The sequence below is a fragment of the Tachyglossus aculeatus genome, unplaced genomic scaffold, assembly GCF_015852505.1.
Source record: "Tachyglossus aculeatus isolate mTacAcu1 unplaced genomic scaffold, mTacAcu1.pri scaffold_196_arrow_ctg1, whole genome shotgun sequence".
In the NCBI taxonomy this organism is placed as follows: domain Eukaryota; kingdom Metazoa; phylum Chordata; class Mammalia; order Monotremata; family Tachyglossidae; genus Tachyglossus; species Tachyglossus aculeatus.
Window position 1 is genome coordinate 1 of NW_024044912.1, and position 17,951 is coordinate 17,951.

At 49.9% G+C, this 17,951-nt stretch overlaps 1 long non-coding RNA gene across 1 annotated transcript in view; it reads right to left on the minus strand.

Moving 5' to 3' along the window:
• Positions 1 to 31: 31 nt before the first annotated feature.
• LOC119923420 overlaps positions 32 to 17,951 on the minus strand; it is a 65,945-nt gene continuing 48,025 nt past the window's right edge. Inside the window, exons 4-5 of the long non-coding RNA XR_005448857.1 lie at positions 2,475 to 2,586; positions 32 to 213 (exon numbers count right to left, since the gene is read on the minus strand). This is a non-coding gene — a long non-coding RNA (uncharacterized LOC119923420). The remainder of the gene's footprint in view (positions 214 to 2,474; positions 2,587 to 17,951) is intronic.

Genomic DNA, 17,951 nt, shown 5'->3' on the forward strand with positions numbered 1-17,951 from the left:
TAGGACAGGGAAGCTGCAGGCAGCTGCGCCTCTGCGAGGATCAGGATCAGAACCAGGCTCATCCGGTCAAGCCTCTGGCTTGTCAAGGTGCTTGCCGTCGTTCAGCGGGGGGGACCGAGGTTGGACGGAGGGGCCGAAGGTGGGCCCGGTACCTTTTGAGGTTAGGTAGGATCCATGCTCTCCCATGGCCCTGGATTTTGGGACCTGCTGAGGCTGAAGACCAAGATGGCATCGGTTAGGAATGACCCTAAGCAGTCGCAGTTGCCCCCTAGAAGTGACGTTCCTGAACTTCCCATTCCCTTCTCTACACTGAGAACTAGCTCTGAGCAGGGAACATGTCTATCAACTCTGTTATACTGGACGCTCCAAAGTGCTTAGTGCAGCGTTCTGCACACACAGTAAGAGCTCAATAAATACCATCGACTGCAAGCTAGTCTCTAGACTGCAAGCTCGTTGTGGGCAGGGAAAGTGTTTACCAACTTGGTTGTATCATGCTCGTCCAACCGACCTAGATCCGAATGCACTTAAAAGATCTACGATAATCTAACCGAAAATAATAATAACAAAAGTCATCCTGGTATTTAAGTGCTTACTATGTGCTGAACATTTTGTTTAGTCATACAGGAAAGAGAAATAAAGCATCGGTAACACATCATTGGCCATGGAAGCATTTAAATGTATCAGAATCAATAACTAATGGCTCTGGGAGATAACCAGCGAACAGTCCTTAGAGGAGGTTCTCACAGGTTCTGACGTTGAATCCCTTCCTGGTCACAGATCTTAGGAAGAGTGAGATGAGAGAGAGAGTGAGATGAGAGAGAGAGTGAGATGAGAGAGAGAGAGAGAGAGAGAGAGAGAGAGAGACTGTGAGCCCACTGTTGGGTAGGGACTGTCTCCATATGTTGCCAACTTGTACTTCCCAAGTGCTCTGCACACAGTAAGTGCTCAATAAATACGATTGATTGATTGATTGAGAGAGAGAGGGAGAGAGAACACTTTATATCTCCAACACACAAGTATAGTGAGAACAATAATCCCGCTTCTATTCCTGCAGCCGGTAAACTGGAAAGGAGACACCGGTTGTCTCCTTGGGTTTTCTTTCAAACCCCCAACTGGGCTTCCTTTCAAGTAACCCCAAACAGGTTACCTCTCAAACCACCCCAAAAGGGCATCAAGTTACCGAGGATCGGCTGTCCGGGAGGCAGTTGAACGAGGATCCCTTTTCTTGACCTTATTCTAGAAGCCAATGTGTCCTATTGGGTTAAAACCTAGGAAGCTACACTCTAAACCATAGAACTGGTATGTGAACAGCAGCATCATATAACCAGATATAAATTGATGAAAACGTTTGAAACAACAGCTCTTTCCCAATTATATTAACAATTATTCTTATGCCATCACTAATTCAACAATTGGCAATTTAAACAAAAGATTCTTAATATAACAGTTATTTGCAATACCTTTTTGTTACTCTCCAAATCCTTGGAGTTCCAAAACACGCTACATAGCCATTCTGGCCCAGGGACACGAGGGCAATCTTAATCACAATACATTTACGCAATCCCTCCACCTCTTGAAGCAGAACACTCTAAACGTTTCCACAAACTCGAGGGTGCACCCAATCTCGACACATTCACACATAAACCAGAATGGAGATGATCTCAGGCATCATCAAGAACTTTCTTTTATCAAGGACATAAATTTTCAGGAAAGGTCTATCTCAAACACTGATCTTTTCCTATGAGGCTATTTTGGTGCCTGCCGTTTAATTTGGTCAGTGCAGATTTTAAACATATATTTTAATCCCCGGAGAGCACCGGACTCCATTTTTTACAACTTCCATCACTTGGACTCTGAAAGGACCAGAGTCTGTACCGGGTACATACTAAGGAAGATTACCTACCAAATTTGTTGAGTTTGGCTAGGTCCCTGTCCTCCTGACATCTAGCACTGAACTAAACCCACCTGGTAAGAGTAGTACTTAGCATGGAGTTTCTTTCGGAGAAGAAGTTTAGGACAGTTTACGCCAAGTCAGATGGGTGTAAGGAATACACACCCAGGTTTTTGCAGTTTGGACACCAAGGGTCCTGCGCATGGCCATCCGAAACGGATGCTAGGGTGCCCGACGTGATTGCCAATCGGGACAGAGATAGAAAAGTAGACAAGACAGAGAAATGACAAGAATGCTTTCCTAAATCCCACTGACCCTGGTCAATCTTACTTCCTTTAGGTTCCAAAGCTCCAATGATGAACTTATTTTATATAGATCAAAAGTTCCGTCTGTGGGGAAATTTAGGAGGTTTATCTTGGGTAAGAAAATTCCCATTCATCTGAGAACTTATCAATTTTTGGTCCATAATGAATTTGCATGAAATACGCTGGAGTTCCCTTCGGTGCGAGAGAAACCTCTTTTAATTGTCTTTTTCCCATTTTCCTAAGGACTAATGCCAAATAGATTTCAAAAGGTCTCTTACCTCTGCAGTTGCACTTGAGAGTCACTGAGAGATGGACCACTCCAGACCATCGTCGAGCGTTGTCATCCGAGTCACGGCACCAAATTACGGTGGAAGAGAAACTTTTCAGACTCTGAGTTGTGTTTAGAAAAAGGTATGTCAGAGTCAAGTTTTATTACTACAAGAGCTTCACCCGGCACCAGTAGGGAGAGGCGTTGAGTGTCAGAGATTTCCCTGAGAGTCAAGGCCAGCTCAGCTTCAAGCAATACGGAGCTTCTTTATATATGATAAGCGGGCAGCGTGGGTTATTGGAAAGAGTGCAGGCTTGGGAGTCAGAGGTCATGGGTTCTGATCCTGGCTCTGTCACTTATCAGCTGTGTGACTTTGGGCAAGTCACTTCACTTCTCTGGGCCTCACTTCCCTCATCTGTAAAAGCGGGATGAAGACTGTGAGCCCCACGTGGGACAACCTGATCACCTTGTATCCCCCCAGCACTTAGAACAGTGCTTTGCACATAGTAAGCGCTTAACAAATATCATCATCATCATCATCGTCACGTGGGACAACCTGAGTACCTTGTATCTACCCCAGCACTTAGAACAGTGCTTGGCACATAGTAAGCGCTTAACAAATATTATTATTACTATTACACCATTGGTACAGTATTCATAATCATCAGACCAATACAATAGGAGAAATACTTTAGGCTAGAAAGCAGTGGGTCCCTGGGGCTGCTTAGTCCTGGACCTCCTGTGATAGAGTGATAAGTAGGGCCAGGCCAGGGGCTTGATTGGTTCAGGGGAGTGGTTTTACCATGTTGTAATGTAGTTGAAAGAGACTGAGCTTGGCTACTCAATTTGAGTCAGTCAACCCATAAGGCGCACCCAGTGGTCAAGCAGGCCTTAGGCAGAGGGAAAGGTCAGAGAGAAAGGTGGACAAAACCAGGACCTTGACCATTGTGCTTCCACATCCCTCAAGACAGTATGCTCATTGTGGGCAGGGAATGTGTCTATTGCAATCTTGCACTCTCCCAAGTGCTTAGTACAGTGCTCTGCACACAGTAAGTGCCTAACAAATAGGATGATGATGATGATGGCATTTGTTAACCGCTTACTATGTGCAAAGCACTGTTCTAAGCGCTGGGGAGGATACGAGGTGATCAGATTGTCCCACATGGGGCTCACAGTCTTCATCCCCACTTTACAGATAAGGTAACTGATGCCCAGAGAAGTTAAGTGACTTGCCCAAAGTCACACAGCTGACAACTGGCAGAGTCGGGATTTGAACCCATGACCTCTGACTCTCAAGCCCGTGCTCTTTCCATTGGGCCATGCTGCTTATGATTGAATGAATGAATGAATGAATGAATGAAATGAATGAATGAACCCCATCTCCACCCTACAGTATTTAGGTATCTATCACCCTCTTGACTTGCTACGGGCAGGAAATGTGCCTGCTAATTCCATTCTATCGTTCCCTCCCAAGCGCTGGTCCAGTGCTGTGCACCCAGTAACTGCTCTTAAACCCCACCGACTGATTGATTGATGGACAGATTGACACCTCTGGTCCCCTGGCAGCCCCCCCCCCCGAACCTCACCCCCACCCCAGTCCCAGGGCCTGTATTGGAGAAGCAGCATGGTGTAGTGGAGAGACCATGGGACTCAGAGTCAGAAGGTCATGGGCTCTAATCCTGGCTCTGCCGCTTGTCTGCTGTGTGACCTTGGACAAGTCACTTCACTTCTCTGGGCCTCAGTTCCCTCATTCTATAAAATGGGGATTGAGAATGTGAGCACCACCTGGGACAGGGACTATGTCCAAACAGATTTGCTTGTATCCACCCCAGTGCTTAGGGGTAGGGGTAGCAGTAGCCAGGGTGGGGGTGGGGGGAGGAAGTAGGTTTAGTGGGGAAGGAAATTGGGGAAGGAGGAAGTGGGGGAAAGGAGGTATGGGTAGCAGAGAAAGAAATGGGGGAAAGAAGAAATTGGGGGAAGGGGCTAGGTGTAGCGGGGAGGAGATCGGGGGGAGAAGGAGGTGAGGGAAGGAGACAGGGGTAGCAGGGGTGGAGAAGGTGGAGTTAGTTTGTTCATTCATTTGCTCATTCAATCAATCTGCTTACTGTGTGCAGAGCACTGTACTAAGTGCTCGGGAAGAATACAATATAACAATAAACAGATACATTCCCTGACCACAACGAGCTGACAATTTAGAGGGGAAGCCAGACATTAATAGATATAAAGAAGGAAGTGGGGGTAGGGGCTAGGGGTAGCAGGGTAGGGGTGGGAGATTGGGTGAGGAGGAGGTGGGAAGGAAAGGGCAAAGGGGTAGCAGGGAAAAAAGATGGGGAAGGTGGAAGTGGGGGAAAACGGCTAGGGGTTGTCGGTGGGTGGAGACTGGGGAAGAAGGACAGGGAAGGAGGTAGGGGTAGCAGGGGAGGAGATGGGGGAAGAAGGTAGTAGCCGAGTTCCACCCTTCCCTCTCCATCCAAACCGCAGCCACATTATAGTACAGTCATTCATCATATCCTGATTGGATAACTGCCTCAGCATCTTTTCTGATCTCCCAATCTTCCTGTCTCTCCCCGCTTCAGTCTAAACTTCACTCTGATGCCCAGATTATCTTTCTACAGAAACGTTCTGGGCATGTCACCACCCGCCCGCCTCCCCGCACTGTCAGAAATTTCCAGTGGTTTCCTAACAACCTTTGTATCAAGCAAAAACTCCTCACTATTGCCATCAAAGCTTTCCATCCCCTTGCCCCCTTTTATTTCACCTCCCTTCTCTCCTTCTACATCCCAGCCTGCACACTCCACTCCTCTGCTGCCAACTGTGCCTCACTCTCGCCTGTCCCGCTGTCGAACCCTGGCTCACGTCCTATCTCTGTATTCTAGACTGTGAGCCCACTGTTGGGTAGGAACCGTCTCTGTATGTTGACAACTTGTACTTCCCAAGCGCTTAGTACAGTGCTCTGCACACAGTAAGAGCTCAATAAATACGATTGATTGATTGACTGGAATGCCCCCCTTTTCCTCTCCTCCTTCTCCCCTTCCCATCATCCCCCCTCCCTCCCTCTGCCTTACCCCCTTCCCCTCCCCACAGCACTTGTGTATAATTGTATCTACTTATTACTCTATTTATTTTATTAATGATGTGTATATAGCTATAATTCTATTTTTTCTAATGATATTGACACCTGTCTACTTGTTTTGTGGTGTTGTCTGTCTCCCCCTCGTAGACTGTGAGCCCACTGCTGGGTAGGGACCGTCTCTATATGTTGCTGATTTGTACTTCCCAAGTGCTTAGTACAGTGCACTGCACACAGTAACTGCTCAATAAATACGATTGAATGAATGAGTGGAATGCCCTCCCTCCTCACATCTGCCAAACTAGCACACTTCCCCCCTTCAAAGCCCTCCTGAAAGCTCACTTCCTCCAGGGGGCCTTCCCAGATTGAGCCCCCCTTTTCCTCTGCTCCTCCTTCCCTCCCCATCGCCCCTACTCCCTCCCTCTGCTCTACCCCCCTCCCTGCCCCTGCCCCAAAGCACTTGTGTATATATGTACATATTTATAATTCTATTTATTCTATTAATGATGTGTATATATCTATAATTCTATTCATTTATATTGATGCTATTGATGCGTGTCTACTTGTTTTGTTTTGTTGTCTGTCTCCGCCCTTCTTGACTGTGAGCCCGTTGTTGGGTAGGAATTGTCTCTATTTGTTGCCAAATTGTACATTCCAGGCAATTAGTACAGAGCACTGTACTACCAGAGCACAGTACGCACTCAATAAATACGAATGAATGAATGAATGAACTAGGGGTAGCAGCAGGGAGGTGATTGGGGGAGAAGGAGGTTGGGGGAGAGGGGAAGCAGGGCAAGAGATGGGGGAAGGAGGCAGGGGGGAGATAATAATAATAATAATAATAATAATGATGCCATTTATTAAGCGCTTACTATGTCCAAAGCACTATTCTAAGCACCGGGGAGGTTACAAGGTGATCAGGTTGTCCCACGGGGGGCCTCACAGTCTTAATCCCCATTTTACAGATGAGGTCACTGAAGCCCAGAGAAGTGAAGTGACTTGCCCAATGTCACACAGCTGACAACTGGACTACTTCTAGACTGTGAGCCCACTGTTGGGTAGGGACTGTCTCTATACGTTGCCAACTTGTACTTTCCAAGCGCTTGTACAGTGCTCTGCACACAGTAAGCACTCAATAAATACGATTGATTGATTGATTGATTGATTGGTGGAGCCGGCATTTGAAGCGCTGACCTCTGACTCCAAAGCCTCTGCTCTTTCCACTGGACCATGCTGCTTCTCCATGGATGGAAAGGAGATGGGGAGGCAGAGGTGGGGCAAGGAAGAAGTGGGAGGAAGGGGCTAAGTGTAGAGGAGGAAGAAGATGGGGGAGAAGGAGGTGGAGGAAAGAGGCAGGGGGAAGTGTGGAGGAGATGAGGAGGTGGAGGAAGGGGGTAGGGGTAGCTGGGAAGAGGAGATTAGGGAGAAAGAGGTGGGGGAATGTGGGGCGTGCAGGGGTTGGGGGGGAGCGCTCCATCTAAGAAGGAAGTTACAGATATGGAATCCACATTTTAAAGACAAAGAAATTGAAAAGTTAAGTGATTTGCCTACAGTCAAATAAGCATCCACGAGCCACAGTCGGAATTAGAACCCCAATCTTTGAGAAGAATAATAATACTAATAAAAATTATAATGATATTTGTTAAGCATTTTCTGTGTGCCGGGCACTGTCCAAAGCTCTGGGGTGGATACAAGCAAATCGGGTTGGACGCAGTCCCTGACCCACGTGGGGCTCACAATCTTGGTCCCGATTTTCCAGATGAGGTAACCGGGGCCCAGAGAGGTGGGATGATTGCCCTAAAATCACATAGCAGACAAGGGGCAGAGCCGGGATTAGAGCTCATTCATTCATTCATTCAATCGTATTTATTGAGCGCTTGCTGTGTGCAGAGCACTGTACTAAGCATTTGGAAAATACAATTAGGCAACAGATAAAGACAATCCCTACCCAACAACGGTCTCACAGTCTAGAAGGGGGAAGGCAGACAACAAAACAAAGCATTAAAATAAATAAATAGAATTATAGATATATGCACATCACTAATAAAATAAATAGTATAATAAATATGTTCCTATATACACAAGTACTGTGGGGCGGGGGGGGGTAGAGCTGAGGGAGTAGGAGCGATGGGAAGGAGAGGAGGAGCAGAGGAAGAGGGGGGCACAGCCTGGGATGGCCTCCTGGAGGAGGTGAGCTTTCAGTAGGGCCTCGAAGGAGCAAAGGGAGCTAGTTTGGCGGATGTGAGGAGGGAGGGCATTCCAGGCCAGAGGTAGGACATGGGCCAGGGGTCGACAGTGGGACAGGAGAGAAAGAGGCACAGTGAGGAGGTGAGCAGCAGAGGAGCGGGGTGACCTTCTGACTCCCAGGCCTGTGCTCAATCCACTGTTCATTCATTCAATCATATTAGTCTGGGCAGAGCAATGTACTATGTGCTTGGAAAGTACAATTCGGCAACAGATAGAGACAATCCCTTCCCAGCAACGGGCTCACAGTCTAGAAGTGGGGAGACAGACAACAAGAATGAAACAACTAGACAGGCATCAATAGCATCAAACTAGATAAACAGAATTATAGATATACTTTGAGCCCGTTGTTGGGTAGGGACTGTCTCTATATGTTGCCGATTTGTACAGTGTTCTGTACACAGTAAGCACTCAATAAATATGATTGATTGAATGAATGAATAATAATAATAATGTCATTTATTAAGTGCTAACTATGTGCAAAGCACTGTTCTAAGCGCTGGGGGAGGTTACAAAGTGATCAGGTTGTCCCACGGGGGGATCACAGTCTTAATCCCCCATTGACAGATGAGGTCACTGAGGCCCAGAGAAGTGAACTGACTTGCCCAAAGGCACACAGCTGACAAGGGGCTGAACCAGGATTTGAACCCGTGACCTCTGACTCCAAGGCCCGTGATCTTTCCGCTGAGCCACGCCGCTTCTCTATGAATGAATGAACATCATTAATAAGATAAATAGAATAATAAATATACCCAAGTGCTGTGGGGCGGGGGAGGGAGGGGGTAGAGCAGAGGGAGGGAGTAGGGGCAACGCGGGGGGGGGGGGCTGCGGGGGGTGGAGGAGCAGAGGAAAAGGGAGGCTCAGTTCGGGTAGGCCTCCTGGAGGGCTTTGAAGCGGGAGAAGAGAGCTAGTTTGGCGGATGTGAGGAAGGAGGGCATTCCAGGCCAGAGGTAGGACGTGGGCCAGGGATCGAAGGCGGGACAAGCAAGACCGAGGCCCATTGAGGAGGTTAGCAGCAGAAGGGCGGAATGTGCGGGCTGGGCTCCCACCCCCAGATTGCCCTTGTGGGGTCCGCGTCCTCCCGGAAATCGGCGGGGAATTTAAAGAGCAGAACGGGCTGAACCTGCCGGACTTCGCGGAAAAGGGAGGCCGCTGCCATGGCGACGGCCCCGCACCGCCGAGAACCGCCGCCGCCGTCGCCGAACTCGCCCAGTCCCGACCCGCCCGGCCAGCGCGCCTGGAGGAGACGCTCACCGGAGCAGCACGGCTTAGTGGAAAGAACACGGGCCTGGGAGTCTGAAGGTCCGTTCTACTCCCGACTCCACCACTTGTCTGCTGTGTGACCTCAATAATAATAATGATAATGATGGTATTTGTTAAGCTTCAAGGCTCTCCATCACCTCGCCCCCCCTACCTCACCTCCCTTCTCTCCTTCTACAGCCCACCCCGCACCCTCCGCCGCTAATCTCCTCACCGTGCCTCGTTCTCGCCTGTCCCGCCATCGACCCCCGGCCCACGTCATCCCCCGGGCCTGGAATGCCCTCCCTCTGCCCATCCGCTAAGCTAGCTCTCTTCCTCCCTTCAAGACCCTACTGAGAGCTCACCTCCTCCAGGAGGCCTTTCCAGACTGAGCCCCTTCCTTCCTCTCCCCCTCGTCCCCCTCTCCATCTCCCCCATCTTTCCTCCTTCCCTTCCCCACAGCACCTATATATAGTATATATGTGTGTACATATTTATTACTCTATTTATTTACTTATCTTAGTGTACATATCTATTCTATTTATTTTATTTTGTTAGTATGTTTGGTTTTGTTCTGTCTCCGCCTTCTAGACCGTGAGCCTGCTGTTGGGTAGGGACTGTCTCTATGTGTTGCTGACTTGTACTTCCCAAGCGCTTAGTACAGTGCTCTGCACACAGCTTTCAATAAATACGATTGATTGATTGATTAAGCGCTTACTATGTGCAAAGCACTGTTCTAGGTGCGGGGGGGGATACAAAGTGGTCAGGTTGTCCCACGTGGGGCTTACAATCTTAATTCTACAGATGAGGTAACTGAGGCTCAGAGAAGTTAAGTGACTTGCCCAAGGTCACACAGCCGACAAGTGGCGGAGTCGGGATTAGAATCCATGACCTCTGACTCCCGAGCCACGAGTCACTTCATTTCTCTGTGTTCCAGTTCCCTCATCTGTAAAATGGGGATTGAGATCGGGAGCCCCTGGTGGGACAGTGACTGGGTCCAACCCAATTTGCTTGTACCCACCCCAACGCTCAGTACCGTGCCCGGCACATAGTAAGCCCTTAACAAATGCCACCATCATTATTATTACCACCGTATACAGCGGGACACTTTATCTCACGTTTAGCCTAATTGAAAGGGGCGTAGATGCGTGTGTGTACACACACACATACACACACACCCCACCCCCCAGACCCAAAATAGCTACCAATCCGACTGGCTTCCCCAAATTTCCTGAAGATAGTCCCATGTCACAGGAGTTTCAAGGGATCTGGACCCCGCAGCATGCCGTCCTGGTTTGAGTGCTTTGGCCTCGGCCCCATTAAGGTGTCAGCGCAGATCTTTGATATTTGCTTTCTTTGTTCCGCGGCCCCAGGGAACTAGTTCTTTCCCCCTTTTATCGGCTGTTTCGGTTTTGGGGGGAGGTACGGAGGGGGCAGTTGCGTAGGAAGTTCTCATTTGCTGTTCTAACTTTCTGCTATCTGCATCTCAGGCGGCTTATTACCAAGAGAAACCAGGGACGATCGCCATCCCGCCTTCCCCATGCTTACATACCCCTCGGGCTCAACCCCACCCGGCAGCCTTTATCATAACGATGGCGTACAAAGCACTGTTCTAAGCCCGGGGGGATACAAGGTAATCAGGTTCATTCATTCAATCGTATTTAGTGAGCACTTACTGTGTGCAGAGCACTGTACTAAGCGCTTGGGAAGTACAAGTTGGCAACATATAGAGACGGTCCCTACCCAACAGCGGGCTCACAGTCTAAAAGGGGGAGACAGATGACAAAACAAAACATATTAACAAAATAAAATAAATAGATAAATAACATGTACAAGTAAAACAAATGGAGTAATAAATATGTACAAATATATACATCCCCCGGTTGCTGCCGTTTCAGTACCTTCCCAGTGCCTGCCCTCCTCTCTGTATTCCCGGGTCATGATTAATCACTGACCCAGAGCCTTGGGAGACGTGGTTGTCCCTCCACAAAACCCTTGCAAGTGCGTTGAATGGGAGTGATGAGCTGCGGATAATGTCCAGGGAGAGGCCCGCCCAACATCACACCGCGCGGCCTTGCTGCTTCCGGAAGGATCCTCTCCTCAGAGTGTGCCGCCATAGACGCCTGGGACTCCGTTTCCGGGAGGCCCGCCTGCCCGCCATCACACCGCGTGGCCCCCGCTCCTCCCGGAAAGATCCTCTCCTCCGAGCGCCGCCATAGACGCCCCCTGCTTCCACCCCCCCCAATTTAAGCGACCTTCCTTATAGTGCCCCTTCCCGGTCCGGTCCTGACTGACTCTCCCCTCGCCCTCCCCCACCCCGTGAAAAAGGCCCTTGTTATCACCAAGTTACATTAACGACAACCTCATTGGCACCTACTCCTGTCCCGCCATCGACCCCCGGCCCAAGTCCTCCCCCGGGCCTGGAATGCCCTCCCTCTGCCCATCCGCCAAGCTAGCTCTCTTCCTCCTCCCTTCAAGGCCCTACTGAGAGCTCACCTCCTCCAGGAGGCCTTCCCAGACTGAGCCCCTTCCTTCCTCTCCCCCTCGTCCCCCTCTCCATCCCCCGCATCTTACCTCCTTCCCTTCCCCACAGAACCTGTATATCAATCAATCAATCGTATTTATTGAGAGCTTACTGTGTGCAGAGCACTGTACTAAGCGCTTGGGAATTACAAGTTGGCAACATATAGAGACAGTCCCTACCCAATAGTGGGCTCACAGTCTAAAAGGGGGGAGACAGAGAACAAAACCAAACATACTAACAAAATAAAATAAATAGAATAGATATGTACAAGTAAAATAAATAAATAAATAGAGTAATAAATATGTACAAACATATATACATATATACAGGTGCTGTGGGGAAGGCAAGGAGGTAAGATGGGGGGATGGAGAGGGGGGCGAGGGGGAGAGGAAGGAAGGGGCTCAGTCTTTATCATACATAAATATAAATTTCAGAGAAGAATGGGTATGAGGATTTCTATCATCCATAAATATAAATTTCAGAGAAGCGGTGTGGCCTAGTGGAAATATGTTTGTACATATTTATTACTCTATTTATTTATTTATTTTACTTGTACCTATCTATTCTATTTATTTTATTTTGTTAGTATGTTTGGTTTTGTTCTCTGTCTCCCCCTTCTAGACTGTGAGCCCACTGTTGGGTAGGGACTGTATATGTTGCCAGCTTGTACTTCCCAAGCGCTTAATACAATGCTCTGCACACAGTAAGTGCTCAATAAATACGATTGATTGATTGATTGATTGATTGATTATATGGGTGCTGTGGGGAGGGGAAGGAGGTAAGGCTTGGGGAGGGGGAGGGGGAGGAGGGGGAGAGGAAGGAGAGGGCTCAGTCTGGGAAGGCCTCCTGGAGGAGGTGAGCTCTCCCACATGGGGCTCACAGTCTCAATCCCCTTTTTACAGATGAGGGAACTGAGGCCCAGAGAAGTGAAGTGACTTGCCCAAAGTCACACAGCTGACAGTTGGTGGAGCCGGGATTTGAACCCGTGACCTCTGACTCCAAAGCCCGTGTTCTTTCTACTGAGCCACGCTACTTCTGACGATCGTGGAATTGTAAGTTCTAACCGTGGGCCAAGCACTGAACTAAGCACTGAGAACTAGACCTAGCTGAGCATCATCATCATCATCAATCGTATTTATTGAGCGCTTACTGTGTGCAGAGCACTGTACCAAGCGCTTGGGAAGTACAAGTTGGCAACCTAGCCAACAGTGAGCACCCTAACTGAGGCCCAGAGAAGTGAAGTGACCTGGCCAATTAATTTTTTTCATGATGTGTATATATCTATGTCTATTTAATTGTATTGATGCTATTGATGCCTGTCTACTTGTTTTGTTTTATTGTCTCCCCCCTTCTAGACTGTGAACCTGTTGTTGGGTAGGGATTATCTCTCTTGGTTGATGAACTGTACTTTCCAAATGCTTAGTACAGTGCTCTGCACACAGTAAGCCCTCAATAAATACGATTGAATTGATGAATGAATGAATGAAAGGTTACAGAACTGACATACTATTACGGTAGAAGCGGGGTTCGAACCCAGGCCCTTCTGACTCCCAGGCCCCGGGCTCTGTCCACCTGGGCCATGCTGCTTCTGCCTCTCCCTCCACTCCTCAGAATGCCAGGTGCTGGCTACACAGATGGCCACACGCTACCCTCTGCGACTTGCCACCCTCTGGTGGCTTGGCCACCCCTGTTGGGATCAATCATTAATCGATGGTAATTATTGAGTATTTACTCTGAGCAGAGCCCTCTAGTAAGTGCCTAGGAGAGGACAATAGAACAATACAGCATGGGCCTGGGAGTCAGAAGGACTAGGTTCTAATTCTGAGAAGCAGCCTGGCTCAGTGGAAAGAGCACGGGCTTTGGAGTCAACAGTCATGGGTTCAAATCCTAGCACCGCCAATTGTCAGCTGTGTGACTTTGGGCAAGTCACTTGACTTCTCTGGGCCTCAGTTCCCTCATCTTTAAAAATGGGGACTAAGACTGTGAGCCCCCAGTGGGACAACCTGATCACCTTGTCACCTCCCCAGCGCTTACAACAGTGCTTTGCACATAGTAAGCGCTTAATAAATGTCATCTGTATTATCATCATTACTAGTCTGGCTCTGCCACTTGCCTGCCATGTGATTTCCCTTCTCTGGGCCTCAGTTCCCTCATCTGTAAACACATGGACTTGTGGCCAACCTGATGACCTTATATCTACCCCAGCGTTTAGAACGGTGCCTCATACAGTGCTTACACATACCATTGAAAAACTCATATCATCAAAAAGAGAGAGATTGATGATGATGGAATTTGTCAAGAGCTTACTACATGCCAGGCACAGAACTAACCGCTGGGATGGATACAAGCAAACCCAGGTGGACACAGCCACTGTCCCATGTGGGGCTCACAGTCTCACTCCTCATTTTACAGATGAGGTAAGTGAGGCACAGAAATGTGAAGTGACTTACCCAGGGTCACACAGCAGACAAGTCGTAGAGCCCGTGACCTTCTGACTCCTAGGCCCGTGCTCTATCCACTAGGTCATGCTGCTTCCCCAGCATGCTGGACCTCTAATCCCAGTCACTGGCCTGCTCTGTGTGACCTTGGACACCTCTGTGACTGTGATAAGTATCGTGAGCCTCACATGGTTTGAAAAGGGACTGCGTCCAACCTGATCACCTTGCATCTACCTTAGTGCTGAGAACAGTTTTTGGCACCTAGTCAGCACTTAAGAGCCATTTATTTTAGACTGTGAGCCCTGTTGGGTAGGGACTGTCTCTATGTGATGCCAATTTGTACTTCCCAAGCGCTTAGTACAGTGCTCTGCACATAGTAAGTGCTCAATAAATACAATTGATTGATTGATTGATTATTTATTTTGCTTGTACATATTTATTCTATTTGTTTTGTTGTCTGTCTCCCCCTTCTAGACTGTGAGCCCACTGTTGGGTAGGGACCGTCTCTATATGTTGCCAACTTGTACTTCCCAAGCGCTTAGTACAGTGCCCTGCTCTCAGTCAGCGCTCAATAAATACTATTGAATGAATGAATGAATGACTATGATCATGACCATCATGACTGTTATTATTGATTTCTGACTCCATCCGTCCCCCTCGCCAAGGTCTGGGACTTGGATCGTACTCCTCTCCAGGGATTCCTCGACGGCGGACAGAGCCGGTCCGGGGAGGGGCCTGAGTCCGTAGGGCCCCTCTCCCCTTTCTAATCTCCCCGGCCCCGGATACTCGGCCAGAAAGGAGTCGCCCACCAGCTTCCCCGCGGGGCTCTGCGGCGACGCTCTGCTCTGGCCACCGCCGCCCCTCTCCTCGGCTGAAAGGGTACGCGGGGCCTTGGACTCCGGATAGCGACCGTCCACCGTCCCCGGCCCTTGCATTATCATCATCATAAGGAGAAGAACTGAGGTATTTGTTAAGCGCTGACTGTGTGTCAAGCACTGCGCTAAACGCTGTACAAGCCTCCCCCCCCCCGGCTCCTCCCGGGCACTCCCTCCTCCCTCCTTCTCCGTGGGCTGCAGTCCCCTGCCCTCCATCTCTCTCTCCTCCGCCCCCCCCCCCCTGCCCCCGGCGGCGGTGGAGCGCTGGCAGGCTGGCTCCTCGTGCTCCCCGCCTAGCGCCCCTTGCTCCCCGCCAGACTCTCCGTGGTCCCCTCGGGGCCTCCGGGCCCGGCTCGGCCCGACCGGCGGCTCCCCCGCCTGCCGCTCGGTCCCTCCCAGGAGGCTGGCCGCCCGGCCCACCTTCCCAATCCCCATGGAAGAGAAAGAGGTCAGCAGGCTCCCCGTTTCCCGACCCCCTCCTCACTTCCCCGCTTCTGTACCTGAGACCGGGCCGGGGGAAGGAAGGGAGGAAGAGGGACACCCCCTGCCCCGCCCCCACCACTTTCCCTGCCTCCCCTATCCCTCTTTTCTCCCGCTTCCTTCCCCCGCCTCCTTCTCCCCCAATCTCCCCCCTCCGCTCCCCTAACCTTCTTTCCAAGCCACTTCGTTTCTCTGCGCCACAGTTATCTCATCTGCAAAATAATGAGGATTCTATTTGTTAAGCGCTTACTCTGTGCCTAGCACTGTTCTAAAGCGCTATTGAGACTGTGAGCCCCACATGAGACAGGGACTGTGTTCGACCTGATTTGCTTGTAATAATAATAATAATGTTGGCATTTATTAAGCGTTTACTATGTGCAAAGCACTGTTCTAAGCGCTGGGGAGGTTACAAGGTGATCAGGTTGTCCCACGGGCGGGGTAGGGAGGGGAACTCGCAGTCTTAATCCCCATTGTACAGATGAGGTAACTGAGGCCCAGAGAAGTGAAGTGACTTGCCCACGGCTGACAATTGGTGGAGCCGGGCGCTTAGTACAGTGCCTGGCGCATAGTAAGCGCTTAACGAATACCGTCATTCTTATTATCATCATTATTACCCCTACCTCATTCCTCCACCTCTTTCTCCCCTTTCTCCTTCCCCCAGGTACCCCTACCCCCTTCCTCCACTTCCACCTCCCCATCTCCTCCCCACCTCCTTCTCCCTCAATCTCCTTCCTCCACTACCCCCAGCCCCTTATTCCCACTTCTTTCTTCCCCCGCCCCCACCTCCCCATCTCCTCCCCATCTCCCCACTACCTCCTTCCCTCACGTCCTTCTCCCCCAATCTCCTCCCCACTACTACCTCTGGCCCCTTGTCCCCACTATCTCCTTCCCCCATCCCCTTCCCTGCTATCCCTACCTCCCACCCCCTCCTTCTCCCTCAGTCTCCTGCCCTCCACAGCCCCTAGCCCTTTCCCCCACTTCCTCCTTCCCCATCTCTTCCCCTGCTACCCCTAGCCCTCCCCCCGCCCAATCTTGTTCCCAATCTTCTCTCCCTGCTTATTTATTTCCATTAATGCCTGTCTCCCCCTCTAAACTGTCAGCGGTGGGCAGGGAATGTTTCTGTGTCTTGTTTTATTGTATTCTTCTCAAGTACTTAGTACGGTGCTCGACGCACAGTTAGCGCTTGGTAAATACGATCGAATGAGAGAATGAATGATAACTTCTCCACCCCTTTCATTCATTCATTCATTCAATCGTATTTACTGAGCGCTTACTGTGTGCAGAGCACTGTACTAAGCGCTTGGAAAGTAAATTTCGGCGAGAGATAGAGACAATCCCTACCCAACAATGAGCTCACACCCCGGCTACGCCTACCTCCTCCCCCCACCTCCTTCTCCCCAATCTCCTCCTCCCACCCCTCCCCCCCATTAGTGTTAGCCCTTTCCCCCCACTTCCTCTTTCTCCCATTTCTTTCCCTGGTACCTCTTCCTCCTTTCCCCCACTTGCTCCTTCCCCCACTAACCCTACTTCCTCTTCCTGCTACCGCTACCCCTAAGCGCTGGGGTGGATACAAGCAAATCGGGTTGGACAGAGTCCCCGTCCCAGGTGGGGCGCACATTCTCAATCACAATCTGGGCGTGTCACCCTGCTCCTCAAAAATCTCCAGTGGTTGCCTATCAATCTTCGCATGAAGCAAAAACTCCTCACAATCGGCTGTGAAGCTCTCCATCCCCTTGCCCCCTCCTACCTCACCTCCCTTCTCTCCTTCTAATAATAATAATAATGATAATAATAATAATAATGGTGGAATTTGTTAAGCACTTACTATGTGCAAAACACTCTTCTAAGCGCTGGGGGGATACAAGGTGATCAGGTTGCCCCACTTGGGCCTCACCGTCTTAATCCCCATTTTACAGAGGAGGTAACTGAGGCACAGGGAAGTGAAGTAGCTTGCCCAAGGTCACACAGCTAAGTGGTGGGGCCTGGATTCGAACCCATGACCTCTCACTCCCAAGCCCACGCTCTTTCCACTGAGCCACGCTGCTTCCCCTACAGCGCAGCGCAGCGCAGCCCGCACACTCCGCTCCTCTGCTGCTAACCTCCTCACTGGGCCTCGGTCTTGCCTGTCCCACCATCGACCCCTGGCCCACGTCCTGCCTTTGGCTTGGAATGCCCTCCCTACTCAGATCCACCAAACTAGCTCTCTTCTCCCCTTCAAAGCCCTACTGAGAGCCCACCTCCTCCAGGAGGCCTTCCCAGACTGAGCCCCCCCTTTTCCTCTGCTCCTCCTCCCCTCCCCATTGCCCTTACTCCCTCCTTCTGCTCTACCCCCTTCCCCGCCCCACAGCACTTGTGTATGTTTGTACATATTTATTATTCTATTTATTTTATTAATGATATGCATAGATCTATAATTCTATTTATTTTGATGCTGTTGAGGCCTGTCTACTTGTTTTTTTTTTGTTGTCTGTCTCCCTCTTCTAGACTGTGAGCCTGCTGCTGGGTAGGGATTGTCTCTATCTGTTGCCGAATTGTATTTTGCAAGCACTTAGTACAGTGCTGTGCACTCAGTAAGCGCTCCATAAATACGATAGAATGAATGAATGAATGAATGATA